Source organism: Euprymna scolopes, chromosome 46 (genome assembly GCF_053919585.1).
Source record: "Euprymna scolopes isolate OS-2025 chromosome 46, ASM5391958v1, whole genome shotgun sequence".
NCBI lineage: Eukaryota > Metazoa > Mollusca > Cephalopoda > Sepiida > Sepiolidae > Euprymna > Euprymna scolopes.
Window position 1 is genome coordinate 9,181,387 of NC_136527.1, and position 24,297 is coordinate 9,205,683.

General features: G+C 35.7%; 1 non-coding gene and 1 pseudogene across 1 annotated transcript; both read left to right on the forward strand.

The window, feature by feature from the left end:
- Positions 1 to 22,904: 22,904 nt before the first annotated feature.
- On the forward strand, positions 22,905 to 23,117 carry LOC145271771 (U2 spliceosomal RNA; annotated as a pseudogene).
- A 786-nt stretch (positions 23,118 to 23,903) lies between these two features.
- On the forward strand, positions 23,904 to 24,097 carry LOC145271871 (U2 spliceosomal RNA). Its single transcript, XR_013866121.1, has one exon. It is a non-coding gene; the product is annotated as a U2 spliceosomal RNA (small nuclear RNA).
- The last annotated feature ends 200 nt before the right edge of the window (positions 24,098 to 24,297 follow it).

A 24,297-nucleotide genomic window follows, 5' to 3' on the forward strand; every position in this document is an offset into this window, starting at 1 on the left:
GCCGATGTGGGCGGCAATTAAATATATACCCCATTATATTCCAAAATATTGTAACACTTGCCTCACAATTAAACGCGCAACTGTCCCTACAGGGGGTATCCTTTGTCTTTCGAGACTGAACGGAGGCATCGCGATGGGACGATTCCAATATTTTACCGATTCCGCAATAAATTCCTGATTCCGATACAATTTCCGATTCCGATTCTTTATAAATTTCTAAATATTTAACTACAAGATTGTTATCTTTCTCGATTACCGTAAAACAAACGTTAAATATATTTTCTAAAAGGTGAAAAATTCACTAGTGGGGGGGGAGGATCTAAAGATTGTTCTTTTTTCTGAAAAATCGAGAAAAATTGTATAAATCGGCAACGATAGTGACCCAAAATTAAGCATACTTATTTAATCACTCCAGTATATTTTAATCTATATATCTATAAAAGTGAACGTGTCTGTGTGACTGTCTGTGTGTCTGTCTGTGTGTCTGTGTACATTTCCCTACGAAATAACTCAATGTCAATTTTAAGTCTACAGACTCGAAATTTGATGTACAGGGTACTGAGATTTGGGAAAATCTTAGTAATCCGTTTTCGGCCAGAAATTTGGCTGTTAAGGGGTCAACGTTCAACGATTAGACATTTGAGAACTCTACCAAACTCCTCCGACAATTTTGGGTCTAAACAGTTGAAATTTTAGATATAGGTTCTTTGGACATGGATCTAACTTAACTTGATTAGAGCCTAAAACAATAAATGTTAATAAGGGTCAAAGTTAAACGAATTGACCGCTTTTTTTTGCTCAATATACACCTCCAAACACCCGGGCAACGTCGGGCTGAAATGCTAGTATGTAAAAAAATTAAGATGTCATCGCATTTTTTTATCCACGAAGCATCGTTTAAAACTCAGTTGTAAAAACACCTACTAAATTTCGAAAGTATACTTTGTCTTGCTTAGAATAATAAAAATCTTTGATATGAAACTCAAACATTTCATTCCAAAAAAGTTTTTTTTAATTCATTGAATCACTATAATTTAATTTAATTTAATAAATTCATTTTTCCCTATAATATTTACCTCAATAGGATTAAAAATCAAGACATTTAATGCAAATGTATATGCACAAACTGCAACACGATATCTGGGGTATGTTATAGACATATTACCTCTCCACTTCCTCGATAATCGTAGATTCCTATATATTTTCTGCTGAGAGTTCACTGCCAAAATCGATTAAAATCAATCGAAGTAGTAAAATCTTTTCTCTCTAAATAATTCCTCCTTCCCACGCCACCACTTACACCGTTGCGGAGTCATTACCAAGGGACAGTTACGAAGGAACGTCGGTACTGGTTTTCTGTAGTTGCTGAAAAGACCTGGAATGGAATTTTTATGTGACTGTCCGTTCTATGCTTCCTATTGGGTGAAACGCACCACGGAATTAACCGATAGCAACATTCCCACAAACATTAATTCTTATCCCACACTTACTTTTACGCTGCTTCATTACCATTTATTTCACAGCGTTTTTACACCAAAAAAAATTATTGTTTCCATGTTTTTTTAATAAACATATAAAATATCATACCCGTTTTATTTCGTTTTGTAGTTGCTTAAAACAACAGTAATGGAATTTAAACGTTCCTTTTCATTCTATGCTTTCTACTGAATGAAACGTACCTGGACTTAACCGAATCGAAGGGTTATTGATGCCATTTTTTTCGCTTTATTTCGTTTTGTAGTTGCTTTAAAAAATTTTAATTCAATTTTAACGTTGCTTTTCATTCTTTGATTTCTACTGAGTGAAACGCACCTGTACTTAACCGAATCGAAGGGTTATGTATGCGATTTTTTTCGCTTTATTTCGTTTGGACGTTTAGAAACCTGTAATGGAATTTTTACATTCCCTTTCATTCTATTCTTCTACTGGGTGAAACGCACCATGGACTTAACCGAATCGAAGGGTTATTTATGCCATTTTTTTTCGCTTTATTTCGTTTTTTAGTTGCTGAAAAAACTGTGATGGATTTTTAACGTTCCTTTTCATTCTATTCTTTCTACTGAGTTAAACGCACCTGAAGCATTGAAGGGGTATTTATGCCATTTATTTTTGCTTTATTTCATTTTGTAGTTACTTAAAAAACTCTAATGGAATTTTACCTGCCCTTTTCATTCTATTCTTTCTACTGAGTTAAACGCACCTGAACAACAGCATTGAAGGGGTATTTATGCCATTTATTTTTGCTTTATTTCATTTTGTAGTTACTTAAAAACTCTAATGGAATTTTACCTGCCCTTTTCATTCTATTCTTTCTACTGAGTTAAACGCACCTGAACAACAGCATTGAAGGGGTATTTATGCCATTTATTTTTGCTTTATTTCATTCTTTGCTTGCTACTGAGTAAATGCACCATGGGCTTATCAGAATCGAAGACTTATTAATGCCATTTGTTTTCACTTCATTTCGTTTGGAGGCTTAAAAAACTGTAATGGAATTTTTACGTTCCTTTTCATTCTATGCTTTCTACTGAGTGAAACCGAATCGAAGGGTTATTTATGCCTTATTTTTCCCATTTTTCGCTGTGTTTTTATTGTTTTTGTTTTTCCCCGATTTATACTCTTTGTTTTTCCGATTCTTTTTTAAGGAATTTTTTTTTAAATATTTAAAAAGGATTATTACTTCGTTTATTCTTCACTTTACCCCCCCTCAAAACAACCTGGTAACGCCGGGTACGCCCGCTAGTATAAAAATAAAATAATTTCATTATTAACTGTTAAAGGGCATTTTTTTAAAAAAGCGACTCCACGTGTGTCGCCAATGACCAGCGCAAAACTGCTATACGTTTGCCTTCGACGGAGTCCAATACTTTGACTGGTTTTCTTTTTTTTTACAATATAATTCAAATATCCTCTCTTTTATCACTGAAATAGAAAGAAAGGGAGTAAAGAAAAGAAAGTGAGCAAGAGAGAGAGAGAGAGAGAGAGAGAGAGAGAGAGAGAGAGAGAGAGAGAGAGAGAGAAAGAGACAGATGCACAGAATATGACATAAGCTCAAATTGAAATGTCATTTTGCTTTCCGAATTGTCGTCAACTAGGAGGCCTCACCCTTAACATCTCCTTGCACCCGGTTACACGAAACGCTTATCAATCAAGCCCATGCTGACTCATGCTGACATTTTGGAATTGCACGGACAGATTGTGCTTGCCTTGGAGACCTGTACACATCTCGTAAAAGGACCCCAAATGCCGGGGCTCTCTCGAAAGGGTTTCTCATACATTGTTTCACATTATTATTATTATTATTATTATTATTATTATTATTATTATTATTATTAATTAATTAATTAATTAATTATTTACTCACCAAGAGTAGTCACACAGGCCTTCATCAAATATTTCACTTTGATAACAACGTGCTGCTTTCTAGAGTCTGAGTGACAAAAAATCTTCCCACAATTCCAGTACCTCTGCAAATGTATTTGCGTTATCGCAACAGCCGTTTATCATTTGATTTCTTGTTGGCAATGACCATTGGTATCCACTGGAATTTTGTTGGCAAAAAACCCCAAGAAAACTCACCAAATTCCCAGTCCTCTTCGCACTCACCCAGTGGAGGTCTGGTCAGTGCTTTCTCCCCTTGGTCTTTCCATCCTCCTTGATCCCCTCACTTATTTGGTGTGGTGCCAGTGTATAGTCACCCCCCCCACACAAACAGAAGCAACCTTACAATGATATCGTTATATGTGATGTTCGTTTGTCTTTTACATCTGTAGCCGTTTCTGTGCCCAGTTTGTGTCTGTAGTTCAGGTGTGTTAGTCTTCGCATTCAAGGGTTCTCCTTAATATTTCAGCCGTTTTCATTATTGTTAACTGCCGTATCTTCTCAGCCATCCCTCTGATTCCAATTTCTCCCATTCTTCTGTCAAAGTTTTTCAGTATTGTTCCTATTTGTGATATTATTATTGGCTCACAAGGATCTTTCACACAGGTCATAAAGGATTTTTCCTTTTTTTTACATGGGGGTCACCACTAATCAAGGCCCGAAGGCCACTCAGGGATAAGGGTTATTGCGTGTACAGTAATCAATGAGATAGTATTGCAGTAATCATTAGTATTCGGGGTTTTGATAGAGTGTCTTACTTAAGGGGGCGGTTTGTCAGGAGTTTGCTTATGTTGGACTTGAAGATGTCCAAGTTGTAGTCAGGTGGGAAACAGGCAAGCGGCAGAGAGTTCCACTGGCATGCAGTTCTAAGAAAGAAGCTTTGCTCATGGAATCTACGTTTGGATTTAGGCACAGATAAAGAGTGGGGAAAATTATTGACAGTAGTTTCAGCCAGACGGGTGTTTATCGTGAAAGATTGGCGAGGGAGGACGAGGGATTGAGAACAACCTGTGGTATTCCCCGGAAGCTGAGTGACAACAAGTCTCCCCAGATTTCCAGTACTCTCCACCTCTTTCGATAACATTTGCAAATGAATTCGCATTATCACAACAGCCGCTTACCATAGCAGCGCCCATTGGTCTCCACTGCAGTTTGAGTGGCAATAAGCCTCCCCAAGGTACCAGTCCTCTTGGTATTTGTCCAGTGGAGGTCTGGTCAGCGCTCTCTTCAGTCTTTCTATCCTCCTTGAGCCTTCTCGACTATTTAGCATCATTTTTTAGAGGGGGGGGGGTAGTGATTGGGTAATGGGAATGGAGATAGAGAACTCATAGATATGCAGTTTCAATGTTCTTGGTTCCATGTGACATTTCGTGTTTTGTCTCGTCTGGCCCGTGCATGTGGCTCATGTATTAGTCTCCGCATTCAAGGGTTTTCCTTAATATTTCATATAGCTTCATTGGCGAATACCATTAGAATAATATAAAATCATTGTTATAATATGCAAGTGACCTCCCTTGGATGTAGCTTCATTGGCGAATACCATTAGAATAATATACAATCATTGTTATAATATGCAAGTGACCTCCCTTAGATGTAGCTTCATTGGCGAATATCATTAGAATAATATACAATCATTGTTATAATATGCAAGTGACCTCCCTTGGATGTAGCTTCATTGGCGAATACCATTAGAATAATATACAATCATTGTTATAATATGCAAGTGACCTCCCTTAGATGTAGCTTCATTGGCGAATATCATTAGAATAATATACAATCATTGTTATAATATGCAAGTGACCTCCATTGGATGTAGCTTCATTGGCGAATATCATTAGAATAATATACAATCATTGTTATAATATGCAAGTGACCTCCCTTGGATGTAGCTTCATTGGCGAATATCATTAGAATAATATACAATCATTGTTATAATATGCAAGTGACCTCCCTTGGATGTAGCTTCATTGGCGAATACCATTAGAATAATATACAATCATTGTTATAATATGCAAGTGACCTCCATTGGATGTAGCTTCATTGGCGAATACCATTAGAATAATATACAATCATTTTTATAATATGCAAGTGACCTCTCTTGGATGTAGCTTCATTGGCGAATACCATTAGAATAATATACAATCATTGTTATAATATGCAAGTGACCTCCCTTGGATGTAGCTTCATTGGCGAATACCATTAGAATAATATACAATCATTGTTATAATATGCAAGTGACCTCCCTTGGATGTAGCTTCATTGTCGAATACCATTAGATTAATATACAGCAGTATTCTTACTCGTTGTTTCAGCTCTCTGGCCAGCTCTTCTTTTCTTTGATATTTATCCTGTGGTCAGCTGGAACAGCAAACTCTACAATTTGACAGGACTTTTATTTCTAGTTAATTATTATGACATCTGGTCTTCTTGCTTGGATGATTTTGTGATTCTCGCTTTCAATTACTGTTGCTGCCTTATGATTGTACCGTTTGAGAAGCAGTTGTTTGCACAGTTTCCAGTGTATTGCCCTTCCAACTTGGTCGTGCCTGTTCTTGTATTTCTTTTGGGCTAGTTTACTACATTCACTTACTATATGGTTTATCGTTTGTCTCTTTCTCCACAGTGTCTGCATTTGCTATTTTCTTGCGTTTTGTGGATCTTTGGTTGGATGTGGTTAGTTCTTATCGAGTTATCTTGTGCTGCAGTTATTAGGCATTCAGCTTCTCGACTTATGTGTCCTTTTTGCATCCATTTTCAAGTGTTTTCGTTATTTTCATCTTTTGTTATCCTTATGAATCTTCCGCGTAGTTGTTTCTCTTTTCATTCTTTTCTGGCCTTATCTTTTGTTACTCTGTTTTCTGTTTTATTGATTTTTTTTTCAGTGTCTCTCGCTGCCATGACTATTCTTCTAGTGTTTTGCATTATGCATTTTTCTAGTTCTTTTTTGTGTCATTCACACCTTTTCTTCTATACAAACCAGTCCTCTCCCGTGGTCTTTACTTTCATATAGAGTCTGTCAAAATTGTCTTTTGGGTGTAGTACATTTATTATTAATATTATTATTATTATTATTATTATTGTTGTTGTTACTAATGTAACTATTATTATTACTACTTTTTATTACTATTATTTTTATTTTTCTAATTACTACTCTTCTTCTTCTTCTTCTTATTATTATTATCATTATTATTAATATTGTTATCGTTATTATTATTATGCTTATTACTATCATTATTACTACTAATGTTATTAATATTAATATTATTCTTACCATTATTATTATTTTTATTATCATCATTTTTATTATTATTTTTATTGTTATTATTAATGACAGTATTATTATCATTATTTTTTATTGTTATCATTAATGACATTATCATTATTATTATTATAATTATAATAACAATTATTATTTTTTATTGTTATTATTAATGACATTATTATTATCATCATCATTATTATTATTATTTTTATTGTCATTATTAATGACATTATTATCATCATTATTATTATCATCATTTTTATTATCATTATTTTTATTGTTATTTTTAATTACATTATTATTATCATTATTATTATTTTTATTGTTATTATTAATGACATTATTATTATCATTATTATTGTTTTTATTGTTATTATTAATGACATTATTATCATCATCATTATTATTATTATTTTTATTGTCATTATTAATGACATTATTATCATCATTATTATTATTATTATCATCATTATTATCATTATTTTTATTGTTATTATTAATTACATTATTATTATCAATATTATTGTTTTTATTGTTATTATTAATGACATTATTATTACCATTATTATCATCATCATTATTATTATTATTTTTATTGTTATTATTAATGACATTATTATTATTATTATTATTATTATTATTATTATTATTATTATTATTAACCTTTTTTTTCAAGGAGGTTACATCGGCCGAAACGCCATAAGTAATTCGCAAATGTATTTTATTATTATTTTTTAGAGTGTTGGAGGATCAATTATGCAGCCGACCTGATTGGTTATTATTATTAAACACGTCCTGTGAAAGAAACGATATTTTTCTTGTTCATTTCGGGGAAACGTGTTACATGTCCCCCTCCCATGTAAATAAGAAAAATACTAAATAAGTGAAAATGAGATTAGGATGAGAATTGAACCCTGTAGGCAAGTGCTTAAGATAATAGAGAATGGAATGTTAAAAATTAAGTCTATTGTAAATTCTATTAGAAATAGTTAAATATTGTTTATATCAGAAAAAAAATCAATTGTCCATTCTTTAGAAATCTAGATATTAAATAAGGTCAGATAAATGAATGCACAATGCGAGTTGTATTGTTTTAAAATAGGTTAGAATTAGAATTGAGGATTCTTTTGTTTGTCAAAAGTTTGTTGGACAAACATATGTAAAGCCACGTGAAAATCTTCTGACGTCATAAACAAATAAAATATAGGATTCTATGGGTTCGGAGTCAGTTGACATAGTCAGTTAGAAAGGAAAGTCCCTTAGAGACGAAGGGCAGAAGATTAAATATGTAGACCCAAGCCAAATTCTTGACGTCATCGACCGGCCGATCAGATGAATAAAGAAATCATCAATGAGACTAATAGTCGCAACAATCGAACTTTGAAGCCTTATCTAAAAAACATACAAACATCTAAAAAACATACAAACATCGTGTTACATGATAAGAGCTGTCCCCTTTTCATGTAAGTATAATAAATGGAGAATTTAGTTTTGGCGTTAATTGAGGCTGAAGCTGGCTACATTGATTAGAGTCAACAAAAAAGTGTACTTGGATGCGCTGAAGAGTGTGACGATCCCCTGACGCAATCAGGTGGACCCTGTGTGTGACAGCAAGACACATCACCGGCACACATGTCGAAAGAGACCATGGCTTGGCTTCAGGAGTGCTACGACTTTTTAGGCTTCTCTCATTTGATCGCCCTCCTCCCCCACCTGAATCCACTGGACTACTTCGTTTGGTAATACATCAAGATCTTCACATCCCACATGAAATCCCACAGCACCAAAGACAGCCTGATCGCCGCCATGCGCCGAGTACTCGCCGAGCTCTTGCCGGCGTTTGTGGTATCCTAGTTTTGAACCTGTATCAAGGGGTTAATTGAGGCTGAAGCTGGCTACATTGATTAGATGGTCAGCTTTACTAAATAATCAAGTTACCGGAATTGATTTTTTTAATAAAAGTTTTAAAATAAAATAGTGTTGTTGTTTTTTTTGTGTTTTTTTTTCATTTGGATTTAATTATATTACTATGCTTTTTTCTATTGAAAAACTTTTTGAACATTTCTCATGAGTAAATGAGCAATTAGATTTAGAATCTAGCAAAATTCTTATACATATATATATCGATCAAAACCGTCATTTATACTTCTCTAAATGTGTTTACCAAGAGAGAGAAAGAAAAAGAGAGAGAGAGACAGAGACAGAGAGGGAGAGAGAGACTAACACAGAGACAGCGACAGAGCGATATTCATATCTGTTTTGTTGGCATTCCTGTTCCCCGATTCAAAAAAATAATAAATTAAAGATTACAATTCTATAACTTTAAACGAACGGACAGGAGATTATCCAATATGGTGTCTATAAATATATATATTCCAGCGTTATACATTAAATAAACCGATTACTTAGCCGCTCGGAGTTAATTCCTTCTATTTCTCTCTCTCTCTCTCTCTCTCTCTCTCTCTGTTACATGATAAGTGCTGCCCCCTTTTCATGTAAGTATAAAAATGGAGAATTTAGTTTAAAATGGAAATGAAATAGAATAGGCGAAATTCGAACCCCGTAATTTAGTTTAGAAATAGATTACGTGTGAGAATTTAAAAATGTAAAACAAACATTTGTTTAGAATATAGATAAAATATTTCAAGGAAAGAATGTGAGCTGTCAAGTTTGTTATGAAATTTTTAATTGAAAGAATGCAGCTTATAAGATAATGTTTTTAACATATTGAATATAGGTTAAAATTCCTTTTGTAGAAATAGGAAAAGTTTTGGACACGTATGTCCAGAACACGTGAAAGAAGGCACATGTTTTAACATGTGTATGACGTCACGGAAAATAGAAAGTTCTAGGAATAGAAAAAAAACTTTAGTTAGAGTTAGTCAGTCAGTGAGAAAACTCAGAGACAGTCAGACGTCTAGGGAGCGAGACGTCACTTCAAGAAAAAAAATGTGAGACTTTGAATTCTTGGTGCTGGAAACACGGCCGTGTGACGAAATAAACCATCAAGTGTTTTTTCTAAAGCTCGTCTTGTGTCTTATGATTCTTACAGAAAGGTAAAGTGGAATTGTATTATATATTTGTGTTATATGCCTTTACATACACGTCTCAACATCATCAGGTCCGAATTGTCTGAACACTATATCCCCTTCACTCCAAGAGCTTTCTTCTTCTTCCATTTAACACAATTAAGGAATGAACTTTTAGTATATAAGAATCTCTCATAACATGAACATATCTCTCTAAGTCTCTTATAAACGAACAATCTCTCTCTCAGTCTTTCAACATCCCTCACTGTAATAAGACTCCTTCTTACTCTCTCTCTCTCTAAGAGTCTCTCTCAATGGAAAACCCCTATATAACAGTTAGAAACCCTGAGTTTGTCTGTCTTTCTTTACCGGCACATGCAAAGCTTACTTTACTTTTCAGCAGAAATCAATACAGAGCTGAGACGCTATAAGAATTCATGTGGAGATCTCCTGATAGGAAGTGTATTCAAAATCTTCAGCCACGAGAATTTGCTCCTGCTTGTGTTTGTTGCAATTTTGTCTCTTACAAAACAAGCAGAGACAGAGACAACAGCTAAAAGTGTTAAGATGTGATGAAATATCCCTTCACTCCAAGAGCTTTCTTCTTCTTCTTCTTCTTCTTCTTCTTCTTCTTCTTCTTCTTCCATTCAACACAATTAAGGAATGAACATTCAATATATAAGAATCTCTCCTAACATGAACAATATCTCTAAGTCTTATACAACTTCTATCTCTAATTTTTATTTTATTTCGGACTATTAGTCTCATCTTATCTTTTTATTGGTGCACAACGTTTCGGCCAACTTCCTCTGGCCTTCGTCAGGTGGTAACCGCGACGGATAGGAACTTCGAATCTCCTAACTGCATTCTCAGCCATCATTGCCATCCGTAGTTGTTGTCGTCTCACCACATTTTTGACCAATTACCTCTCGCACGCTTTGGGTGGGATTGAAACCGCTATCTTCAGACGACGACGACGACGACGACGACGTAAGCAATAGCTATTCAACAAATGAGGTCAATGACCAGGTTTGTTTGTTATATCGAAGTAAAAAAAGGAAACATAAAAACGAACGTTAAAACTTCAGCGGAGGGGGGGGGTAATCAAAACATCGAAAAAAAACCCAAAAAAACTAACGTAAGGCAAACGAACGATGTTAAATATAAAAATCGAAAAAACAAAAAAGAATACAGAAAAACAAATGTTAAAACAAAAAAAAAAAACACGTGAAAAATGGCTTAAATAAGCCTGTTTCGATATCAAAATTTAAAAAATCGGTGGGTACCCGGGTGGATAAGCGAAGTAAAAAAAAACCCAGTAAAACGAACGTTACATGAAAAATGGCTTAAATAACACTGGTTCAATATTTAAAATTAAAAAAATAAAAAGACATCTCACACCACGATTCGAACCCAATGTGGCACTATTTCCTCGTGCCACTGTTTCTAACACACTCTGCAGCATGGACGGGTGGTAAATTGTCCATGAGCGTAGAGATACAAAGAAATCCCTTCCCATAATTCCCTTGCTATCTTTCTGTCTCTTTCCTGCACGACCACCATGATGTGAGGACGCATATTTTGTCTCTCCGTAAATGAGGGGGGCACCCCTCCCTCAACACTAGTTAGGGTAGGTTAGTTAGCTTCGAAAAGCCTATCATCCAGTTTTAATTGTAAAAATTAATTGTAATATGCATTATAATATATATTGTATCTCTAATGTAAAATAAAATAGTTAGTTATACCTTATGTATATTACAATTGTGTCGCGTGTCATTTTTCTTGTGTCTGCCATGAATGCCTTCATAAATGTCTGAAGTCGAAAGGCGGCCCTGAGGACAAAGAGATGAAGATTCCCACCAGAATGCCACCAGGGTGAAGAGATCATCTTGAGAAAAGAAAGGAGCCACACCCAGATCCAACATCTCAGGTATGATTTTCTTCTTACTACACATACCCTAATGACTGGCCCATCTTCATATCTTCATGAGACCGCTTTAAGACATTTACTATAACACGTCTGTCGGTCACACCTCAGTGACCGGCTGATAGTGGTATAAATGATGCACTATGACCAGGATATATTGTTTCCCAGCATGGAAATAATTTCGACCCTTAAACCCACGGCACAACCAAAAATAATGACCACTAGACGAATCGAATAAAAAAATGGTCCACGGTCTTTAAAAACGGAAAAAAAACTATTATTTCTGGCAAAATTTTTAAAAAATGGCAGACAAGTACACACGCGCACAAAAAAAAAACGCACTCAAAAAGAAAATTCAGAACCTGACCAAAAAAATTGTCTTGCACCTACAAAAAAAACAAAAAAAAACAGTTTACAAAAGATCGATTTAAAAAAAAAGAGTATTGAAAGTAACCCTTCGGAAAAAAAAGTTAAGAAATGTGTCCTACACAAAAAAAACAGAGACAAAAAGAAATTGTCTCTAGAATATGCAATATCTTTTTCTCTCTCACACTTTCTCTCTTTCTGTCTCTCTCAAGATATATATCTATATGTGTGTATATCTATGCATCTTGTTATTACATGAAAGAAAAAGAAAAAAAATCCTTCAAACACGAAGTTCGAAAAATAAATTTAAAAGAGAAAAAAAGGAAAGAAAAAAAGTATACCTAACATTTTTTATCTGATCTTTATTTCAGGTTTATAAAAATATAGGACTTTTTTAAAAAATTGCTTTTGACTTTTCAAATGTAAGAACTTTGTAGAATTGTAATGACTTTTTTCAGTTGTATTTGAGAAAATGGAACTTTATTTCGGCACTTTGTTCCACGAACAGTTGATGTGTTTTTTTTTAGCTTAGGTAACAATTAACGCTGAAACATAAGGGGACTTTTTTTAATTGATAATGTTTTTTTATTGATGTTTTGTCTGTTTAAAAAGAAAAGAAGAAAAAAATGTTACTGGCAAAAAAATGGGGGTTAGATAATCTGAAAGTTTTGTGTGAGAATGGATTTTACAAACTTGTTCAAAATAAGATTGTTTTTCTATTTTGTTATTTTTTTTAAACTCGAAGAAATGTTTAAGTCTACCTGTCACTCATTTGTTTAAAACAATGGCCGCACATGGGAAAGATAAGCGAAGATGACCTCGTCATGGTGTTTGCGAGGGTGTTAAGGAATAGGTGGTAGAACAACGCTAGCTGCCTCTCTCTCTCTTCTTCTCTCTATCTCTCTCATTCCCTTACCTGTAAGGGTTTATGAGGACGAGAGAGTGAATTGTCGAAGATTATTTTTGTTATTACGTAATTATATTATGAGGGTGGTGGGGCGTGTAATGGCATCGCTCTGTCTCTATCCCTATCTTTTCCCCCTCATTCTCTTTCTCTACTCTTGTGTTTTAATGCTTGTATAGCTAAACCTCCATGACTGATTGCAGGAGGGCATATAATAACGAATTAACTTGGGAGTTTTTTTAAATTTTTCTACCAAGTTTAAAGAACAAAATTATTTATGCTTCGTTAAATTACATTAAATGATGTCTTCAATTGGTTTTTATTAAAAATAAAAACTGAGACAATTATTCAAACAGCACTTAAAGTACTTTTTGAAATCTTTGAGTGGTTGCAAAAGCCAACTGTTACATGATTACGTTAATTTTTTAAGAGTTCTCTGAAATTTTCATAGTTTTTTTTTAAAGAAAAATTATGCTATTACATTTCGAATATTCTCTGAATTTTTTTATAATTTCTAAGGAAATTTTATTTGACTAACGAAAGAAATTTTCCTGAATTCTAGATTATTTTTAAGGAAGAATTATTCGAGCGAATTCTTTAATTGAAGGTTTATTTGAAATTGGACCGTATGATAGGGGTCCCTGAAATATTGACTGAGGAGTATATACATAAAATTGAATTAATTCTTAAGAAAAAAAAGATTTCCTCAGTCTAGAAAGATCTCTCTTTAATTGAAATTTTAATTTTTTCGAGCTTTTAACTATACAGAACTGGTCATTAACTAATGTAACTCCCAGGTGTGGCGGGAGTTTATTAATTCGAAATAATCCTTGTGAGTGAGTTTAGGAAAAGAATTGCTTTTAAATGATAAAATAATTACTTTGGAAAATAAAGTTAATTAACGTGAAATGTTTCTGAATTCGAAATGACCTTGATAATGACCTATAAGAAGAAATGATTTTTAAGAATCAATTAAATAACTTTAAATGTACACTGAATTTTAAAAATAATAATTACGAAATGAAAAATTTGGGATGTTTCTGAATCTCATTGTGAAGGGTGAATTGATTCAAAATGAATTTTCTATGATCTTTTCGGAAGATTAATTTTAATAATGAACCAAATGTTTGGAATAATTTTTGAATTGTATTACGAAAAATGGGTCTATTCGAAGTTTATGACCTTTTGAGAAGATTGTTTTAAAAATAATAAATGAATTACTTTGCAAAGAAGTTAACTAACATAAATTGATTTTAACGATGAACTAAAATACTTGAAATAATTTTTAAATTTTGGAATTAAATTTTAATGATCTTTTGTAAATCAAGTTTTGAAAAAATACACATACTTTTTAAATGTACCCTGAAATTTGGGAAAAAGTTAATTATGAATGTAATAACTTGTAATGCGTTTGCATTGTGTAAACAAATTCTAATTGTGACTGAGGTGCTCTGAAATTATTTTTAAAAAAATGTTTTCTTTTTTAAGAAAAAAAATTGTTAACACCCTATTTCATTGATTTAATGTATACGAGGTTTCTGAATTGTTTATTTTGGAATTACCCCCCCCCCCCTAATTGAGTATTCTAACTCATGAAGGCTGAGTGCCCTTCTTAATTAATTCTTTATATAATTAATAAATATTCCGTGTTGGATAGTTTTTATTGGTCGCTCGGCGGCAGACTCCTTGCTCTAACAGAATTAAAATTGGATTTGAACCTCTGAAGACCGAGGTTTTACTAAAATCCATATAGGTCGGCGTGATGAGGTCACGTAACCCCGACTTATTTAAAATACATTATGCTGGTTGCTGAAGAGAGCGTAAGTCCAGTAACTGAAGTAATAACTTGGAATACATATAGGTCGGCGTGATGAGGTCACGTAACTCCAACTTGGTTAAAATACATTATACTGGTTGCTGAAGAGAGCGTAAATCCAGTTACGGAAATAATGTTATGCAGACTAAATTAAAAAACGTATAGGTCGGCCTGATAAACTCACATAGAATCCGGCTTAGTCAAATACGTATAGGTCGGTGTGATAAACTCACGTAAAATCCGGCTTAGTCAAATACGTATAGGTTGGCGTGATAAACGGAGAATCCGGCTTAGTGAAATACGCATAGGTCGGCGTGATGAACTCACGTAAAATCCGGCTTTGTTAAAAAAATATTATACTGGTTGCTTAAGAAAGTGTAAATCCAGTTACTGAAATCATGATGCCATTGCCTCGATGGAGGGCGAGGATGATTACCCTCTCTGGTATTTGAAGCAGTATACCAGTCTACCAGGAGCCTGGTGGAAAAAGATAACTTGCTTCACTGAGTTCCTGATGGAACGTAGAGCATGGGGACATTGATTGCTGACGGCCGGTTGACGCACCATTCACGGAAAATTAGGGACTTCTGAAATTTATGAATACTCATAAATTTCGGATTGCATAGGGAGGGATGTGGCACTATTTCCTTGTGCCACTGTTTCTAACACACTCTGCAGCATGGACGGGTGGTAAATTGTCCATGAGCGTAGAGATACAAAGAAATCCCTTCCCATAATTCCCTTGCTATCTTTCTGTCTCTTTCCTGCACGACCACCATGATGTGAGGACGCATATTCTGTCTCTCCGTAAATGAGGGGGACCACCCCCTCCCTCAACACTAGTTAGGGTAGTTAGCTTTGAAAAGCCTATTGTCCTCTTTTAAATTGTTTTTTTTTGTAATATATATTGTCTCTCTAATGTAAAATAAAATAGTTAGTTATACCTTATGTATATTACAATTGTGTCGCGTGTCGTTTTTTTGTGTCTGCCATGAATGCCTTCATAAATGTCTAAAGTCAAAAGGCGGACCTGAGGACAAAGAGATGAAGATTCCCACCAGAATGCCACCAGGGTGAAGAGATCATCTTGAGAAAAGAAAGGAGCCACACCCAGATCCAACATCTCAGGTATGATTTTCTTCTTACTACACAGACCCTAATGACTGGCCCATCTTCATATCTTCATGAGACCGCATTAAAACATTTACTATAACACGTCTGTCGGTCACACCTCAGTGACCGGCTGATAGTGGTATACCAAAACGTTTAGATAACGAACCAACGCGCTAACCAACTGAGCTAACACGACGTACATGAAATTTAGTCAGTTCTTCAACAATTTAAAGTAAATAATGTCATGACGTCATCTGACGCATGCGTAGAACCGGTCGTCGTTATGAGGGGACGGTTTTTGTTGATCTCCCCCCTGTCAAAAATTGTCGATTTCGGGGTGAAAAAATGAACGTTTTTGGCCAATTTTTCGATATTTATCGGGCGAAGGATGGGATTTAAATATGCTACCGAGTTTGTGAATTTTCGTCGTGTCTGTCGAAAGTTTTTAGCGGACACACAAACACACATACATACATACATACATACATACATACACACATTTTCGCTTTTATATATATAGATTATTGATAAGATTTTACCTTTCCAAAGATAATCGTTCTTTATCTTCGTCCATTATCAGTCGACGACCACGTGATACAACTTGTAAATCATTTTTTGAGACTACCAAGTATACCATTTCCATTGTGACATTACCTTCCTCCTTGTCCGATTTGTGCCGTTAACTAACATCGCGAGGAACATCCTGGACCAGTCTTACATACTTGTGATAGGCAGACGTTTTAGCCAACAAAATGTTTGGAAACGGACATTTTGGTCTGAACAACCGACTTGATTTGAACAGTTCTCATGGTTGCTTTTCGTCGTAGACTTCCGTCAAGCAAAAATATTTCATCGTAAACTTCCGGCAAGCAGAAATATTTCAACGTAGACTTCTGGTAAGCAGAAATATTTCATTGTAGACTTCCGGTAAGCAGAAATATTTCAACATAGACTTCCGTTAAGCAGAAATATTTCAACGTAGACTTCTGGTAAGCAGAAATATTTCATCGTATACTTCTGGTAAGCAGAAATATTTCAACATAGACTTCCGGTAAGCAGAAATATTTCATCGTAAACTTCCGGCAAGCAGAAATATTTCAACGTAGACTTCTGGTAAGCAGAAATATTTCATTGTAGACTTCCGTTAAGCAGAAATATTTCAACATAGACTTCCGTTAAGCAGAAATATTTCAACGTAGACTTCTGGTAAGCAGAAACATTTCATCGTATACTTCTGGTAAGCAGAAATATTTCAACATAGACTTCCGGTAAGCAGAAATATTTCATCGTAGAGTTCCACTAAGCATAAATATTTCATCGTAGTCTTCCAGAAAGCAGAAATATTTCATCGTAGACTTCTGGTAAGCAGAAATATTTCATTGTAGACTTCTGGCAAGCAGAAATATTTCAACCTAGACTCCCGGTAAGCAGAAATATTTAATCGTAGACTTTTGGTAAGCAGAAATATTTCATCGTAAACTTCCGGCAAGCAGAAATATTTCATTGTAGACTTCTGGCAAGCAGAAATATTTCAACCTAGACTCCCGGTAAGCAGAAATATTTAATCGTAGACTTTTGGTAAGCAGAAATATTTAATCGTAAACTTCCGGCAAGCAGAAATATTTAATCGTAAACTTCCGGCAAGCAGAAATATTTCATCGTAAACTTCCGGTAAGCAGAAATATTTCCTAGAATGATGCGTTACTTTTTATGTACGAATTCCCGTCTGCACAAATAATTGCAGATGGTCGTTGAATATTGTAACGAGCAATTTTCATTCCTATTGCGCGAGCCTTTTCTAGTCTCACGCAAAAACACGCGTTCACATTTCAAGCTATATTACTTGTCATATACATACGCGCACACAAACATACGTGCCCACGCCCACACACGTACGTATATTCACGTTCGCGTACATACACTCATATTCACGTGTATATACACACATGCTAACGGACACACATGTACGAACATGTACGAACATACATGCACGCATGGACAACGTCACTTCCCCTTTCAAAGGAAATCAGCACATGCGCAAAAGACCAGCGGAAACACCTATAAAAGCAAGAGCAATAAGCGGCTTACTCCTTTTAGGACCAGCTTTTGAGCTGTACGGTCTACGGACCGACAGCATGCCTTTTCGGCATGTGCGCACATGCGCGTACTTCACACCACTTGCTACTATGTGGGACAAAAAGCCAACAGACAGTACGTACACTTTATACGCTTCCTCTCTCCATAACCTGGGTTGACATTCCCACTCTATCTCCCCTTTCGGCTTTGGTCAATCAAAACAGACATGTGCGCGACGCTCTACTGAGCTGAACCCTCTCTTTCTACAGGCCGGCTTGCCACTTCGCGTTGCTTTATTGCATTCCCTTCCTTCCATGTGCGTAGTCGTCAACGGCCGAATGAACACGTGTACACCCAAGACTTTCATTTCTCAACAGAAAATAAACGACATGTTTATTTTATTCCAGCATTTCAGTTCTTTGTTTCCTTCATTCAATTCGTTTCATTATTTTTCTTGTAGCGAGTTAGGTTATTTATATATCCTGGTCCGAAAAACACTAACGTATTATACATGCAATAACCCTTATCCCCGAGTGGCTTACAGGCCTTGATAAGTGGTGTATATATATCCTGGTCCGCAACACTATCATTTTAAAACTTCCCAATTTCAACTGCTATCGGTTACTACGGTAATTAAACGACATAATATTATATTAACACTAGAGTACTCGTGACCCGTTGGGTCAGTATATTATATTAGCTATGGAATTAATATATGAGCGTGACACTTGTAACGTAAAGAAAATAGTTTTTTGTGACATAACAGGAACATTTATTTGAAAGTATATTGAAATGAAAAAGAATATAGGGTCGTTCTGTTTATAATTGTTTATTTTTGAAACAAAAAAACAAACCTACAGCCATTGAATTATAAGTGGTTTGGCATACTTATAGGTAAATGTGCACTGAACAGATACCAATATACTTCAAATAAAATTCAAATTTTGATATAACCTTTAATTTAAGCGCGAAAAAAAACCCAACAACAAGTGAGACGCTGAAAACCTACACAGTAAAACAATACGTTTTATTGTCACGTTGATTATTTATGTGTAACGCAAATTAAAAAAATATATTTTCGGGGTTATTTATTTATGTTGGTAGTGTAGAAGAAAATGTGTGAATGTTTTTTAAGAAATGAAAAAATGGAGAATAAATTTAAAAAATGAAGGCGGTTGGTTAATCGCCGTTGTAAAATTCTCTTATGGTTGTCAACGAATTAAAGTAGATTTATATTTGTAAGAAAATTGCGTTAAAATAACTTAAACGTAATACGGAAATGAACGATGTAAAAAAATGCAGAAAGTATTAACAATTGTTTATTTGGATAATTTAAATGCAAAAAACTCCAACAAAAATTAATTGAGACGCTGAAAACAATACATTTTATTGTCACGTTGATTATTTTTTTTATGTATGCATGCGCAACCGGAAGTCGTAAACCGGATATTGGATTTAAACACCCGTTACAAGGTCATTTGAGTTTTATAATTAAATAGATATCCAGTAACCCGTTGAGTCATAAATACTACTCTATGGAGAAATGAGAAAGTTATTTTGTACAGAGTTGAACAACACGGCAGCTTTATTTTATTTGAAAAAATCAATTCGGGTAACTTGATTATGTAGTAGAGTTGATACCTATTCAATGTAGCCGCCTTCAGCCTCAATCACTACTTCGATACAGGTCTGGGACGAGGAGCATACCTTTTCTACAAACACCCGCGGGAGCTCAGCGAATACTCGGCGAGTGGCGGTGATCAGGCTGGCTTTGGTGTTGTGGGAGGTCAAGTCGGTGATGTTCTCGAGGTACAAGGCTTCCTTTAGTCTTGACAGACTATGGATACCCACTGTAAGGGTGCCTGCGCGTGAAATTTGTGCGGCAAGAGTTGCACAATCTCTAATCACGCCTCTCCTGGGTCAACATTGTTGCATACCAGTGGTAAGTTGAGGTACAAGACGACTGGAAACAATGCCGAGATAAGCGGAGAGCACATACAGCGTCTAGAATTCCCAAATGGTCACCCATCTGGTATTAGCCAGGCTCAACGTTGCTTAACTTCGGTGATCTGACGAGAACCGATTATGCCATATAATTTTCTCGAGGTATAACCAAATGAAACAGTCGGGTTTAGGTCGGAGAACAATAGGTACCAGAGAGAGAAGAGTACAAAGTCGTAACACTTCGTCTGAAGCCAAGCCTAGGTCTCTTTAGACTTGTGGACTGGCGCCGAGCCCTGCTGCTACACCCAGCGGCCACCTGACGGCACCAGGGGATAACCCTACTCTTCAAAGACCATAACCGTAGCCGGAAACTTTGTTTTCATCTCTCTATGCACGTCTCATTTTGAAGGTGCTGGCAATGGTCCTGTTGTTATAACTTGGATCGATAATGAGCATGTATATGTTCGTAGCAAGCCAATGATGCATTTTGAAGGTGCTGGCAATGGTCCTGTTGTCATAATGAGCATAAGTTGCACAGCGGCGCATCTCCGACCTCGCTTGGTGAACATTGCATCTCTTTTAGACATGATGATGTTGTGTAGTACGGGTATATATTTAAAAAGATGACGGGGGAGTACATATTAGGGCACATATATAAAGGGACTCATGAAATACAGGCATAACGATAGTGATGATGAGGGAGAGAAGATATTTATATAGTTCTGGGATGCTTGGGACTTCATATATATACTTAATGGAGATGTACACAAGTTCTTAACACACAGGAGGGGAGATACTTAATCTAGTAAGGGTTACACAATGTTCATTATAAGATGTTTAACAGGTTTATTTTTTGAGTGTTGAAAGATGACATATGACAACAGTTTTACAAAAGCACAAAGATGATTTTTTATTCATTGGACCGGTCGAATAATGATGACGTCAGGAATTCAAAATTGGGATCTATATAGTCTACTGTTCTTCCTTTCGCTTCCAAAGGACCCTGACTCCAACTCAACCCATCTCAACTGTTCTCAACACTTCAACTCCCGACTCTGCACCTCTCGTATCTAACTAACTCTAGCTCCTATATTGAGAATCCTCCTTTGTTATGACGTCAGAAGTGTGTTTTCCAAACGTGACCAATTCACGTGGCTATGCACACGTTTTGTCCAAAACACACTTCTGCAAACAAAGAATCCTCTCCTAACCTATTTTTTTACCTAACTTATTTTTTAACAATATATTTTTAATTTGTAGTGTTCATTCTTTTTAGCTGACATTTCTAATATTCATTTTCACTTTTTTTAATATTCAGTTTCGTAAAAGAATGAACAATCAATTCTTTTTACGATATAAACAATATCTAACTATTTCTAACAGAATTTAACAATAGACCCTTTTAACATTCCAATTTCTAACATTCTATTTCTTAATCTTGCTTACAAGGTTCGAGTCTCGGCTTATCCTAATCTCATTTTCACTCATCAAATGTTCTTCTTATTTACATGGAAAGGGGACAGCCCTTTTCCTGTGACACACACGGGCAAAAAGAAAAGAAGACTAAAGTTGGGAGAAGTTGTGAAAAAATAGCTGAAAATAAAATTTGACACGCTCGTTAAGAAATATAATTGAAATATAAAAAAAACTACATAGTTTACTGTTCTTCCTTTCGATTCCAAAGGACTCTGACTCCAGCCTTTTTTCCTGTAACATATATATATATATATATATATATATATATATATATATATATATTATATATGTTGGTTTTATGGTCATTCTTAACCTTACTTACTACATAGTTTACTGTTCTTTCCTTCGCTTCCAAAGGGCCAGCTGACCATTGACTCCAACTGACAGACTCTCAACTCTCTCTCTCTCTCTCTGACTGATTCCCGACTCTTCTGACTCAGACTGACTAACTCTAGCTCTTATATTGAGAATCATAATTCGTTCGTTATGACGTCATTAGTGTGTTTTTCAAACGTGACCAATTCAGATGGCTATGCACACGCTTTTGACAGCAAAACAACTCTCAACATATGCTTCTAACCTATAACAACGTTCATTATAAGATGATTAGCACATTACCTTTTGAGTGCTGAAAGATGACACATGACAACAGTTTTATAAAAAACACAATTGATGATTCTCTATTCATTGGAGCGGTCGAATGCTGAGGATGTCAGCAATTCAAATTTGGGATCTACATAGTTTAATGTTCTTTCCTTCTCTTCCAAAGGACTCTGACTCCAACTCAACTGTTCTCAACTCTTCAACTCCCGACTCTAGCTCCTATATTGAGAATCATCCTTCGCTATGACGTCAGAAGTGTGTTTTCCAAACGTGACTAATTCACGCTCGTTAAGAAATATAATTGAAATATAAAAAAACTACATAGTTTAATGTTCTTCCTTTCGCTTTCAAAGGACTCTGACTCCAACTCAACCCAATTCAACTGTTCTTCAACTCCCGACTCTGCACCTCTCGTATCTGACTAAGAAATATAATTGAAATATAAAAAAAAACTTAATAATTAAGGGTAGGTAGGAAGTTAAAAGCAAATATGATACAATTTTTAGACAATAATTTCGTACCTCTTACCTCCACTCGCCCTCCCACCTCTTCTGTGTAAGTATTTCCTGGTATCTTCCCTCTTTTCATATTGATGTTAGTATTATTGAATTACGCCTTCGTTCTTCTCCCCTTTTCCCTTTTCTTCTTTTTGATTCTGCCTTTTTTAAGTATATATGTCACATGACCCCTTACAACAATTTGGACTTGAGGACCACCATATTGTAGTCAGTTAGAAAGCAGGAGAACTGAACAGAGTTACCTTTTGAGTGTTGAAACATGACACATGACAACAGTTTTTATTAAAAAACGCAATTATGATTCTTTATTCATTGGATTGGTCGAATGATGATGACGTCAGGAATTCAAAATCGGATCTACATAGTTTAATGTTCTTTCCTTTCGCTTTCAAAGGACTCTGACTTCAACTCAACCCAACTCAACTGTTCTCGACTCTACTCTTCTGCTGACTCCCAGACTGACTCTCCGACTGACTAACTCTAGCTCTTTTTTTTTCTTGGCCTTTTGGCCAAGATCAAAGTGTAGTATCTGTTCCGGCAGATGCTGCACTTAAGATAATTTGTACCAGTCAATGGAGGGGAAACCCTCTATACTGGGACAATTATTATTTTTGGTAACCAGAGTGACCCCTTTTAGGGGAGCTGGTTTTTACCTCACATTAAAAACGGCCTTGTGCCTAATTTGCTCAGTGGGGGAGCAAATAAATACCATCTGTTCCGGCAGATACTGCACTTAAGATAATTTGTACCAGTCAATGGAGGGGAAACCCTCTATACTGGGACAATTATTATTTTTGGTAACCAGAGTGCCCCCTTTTTGCCTACTTTTAGGGGAGCTGGTTTTTACCTCACATTAAAAACGGCCTTGTGCCTAATTTGCTCAGTGGGGGAGCAAATAAATACCATCTGTTCCGGCAGATGCTGCACTTAAGATAATTTGTACCAGTCAATGGAGGGGAAACCCTCTATACTGGGACAATTATTATTTTTGGTAACCAGAGTGCCCCCTTTTTGCCTACTTTTAGGGGAGCTGGTTTTTACCTCACATTAAAAACGGCCTTGTGCCTAATTTGCTCAGTGGGGGAGCAAATAAATACCATCTGTTCCGGCAGATACTACACTTAAGATAATTTGTACCAGTCAATGGAGGGGAAACCCTCTATACTGGGACAATTATTATTTTTGGTAACCAGAGTGCCCCCTTTTTGGGGAGCTGGTTTTTACCTCACATTAAAAACGGCCTTGTGCCTAATTTGCTCAGTGGGGGAGCAAATAAATACCATCTGTTCCGGCAGATGCCGCACTTGGGATAGTTTGTACCGGTCAATGGAGGGGAAACCCTCTATACTGGGACAATTATTATTTTTGGTAACCAGAGTGCCCCCTTTTTGCCTACTTTTAGGGGAGCTGGTTTTTACCTCACATTAAAAACGGCCTTGTGCCTAATTTGCTCAGTGGGGGAGCAAATAAACACCAACTCAAGCTCTTTTTTTTTCTTGGCCTTTTGGCCAAGATCAAAGTGTAGTATCTGTTCCGGCAGATGCCGCACTTGGGATAGTTTGTACCGGTCAATGGAGGGGAAACCCTCTATACTGGGACAATTATTATTTTTGGTAACCAGAGTGCCCCCTTTTTGCCTACTTTTAGGGGAGCTGGTTTTTACCTCACATTAAAAACGGCCTTGTGCCTAATTTGCTCAGTGGGGGAGCAAATAAATACCATCTGTTCCGGCAGATACTGCAAGCTATGACTAGCAAAGACCAGATGTGGGGGCAACCCCACATGTCTGACCATTAACCAGCTCCCATTTCCCACCTCTCGGGAGCTGGTCCCCTTTTTCCCTTCCCCATCCCTTCACTCCTCACATTAAAAATCGGCCTTG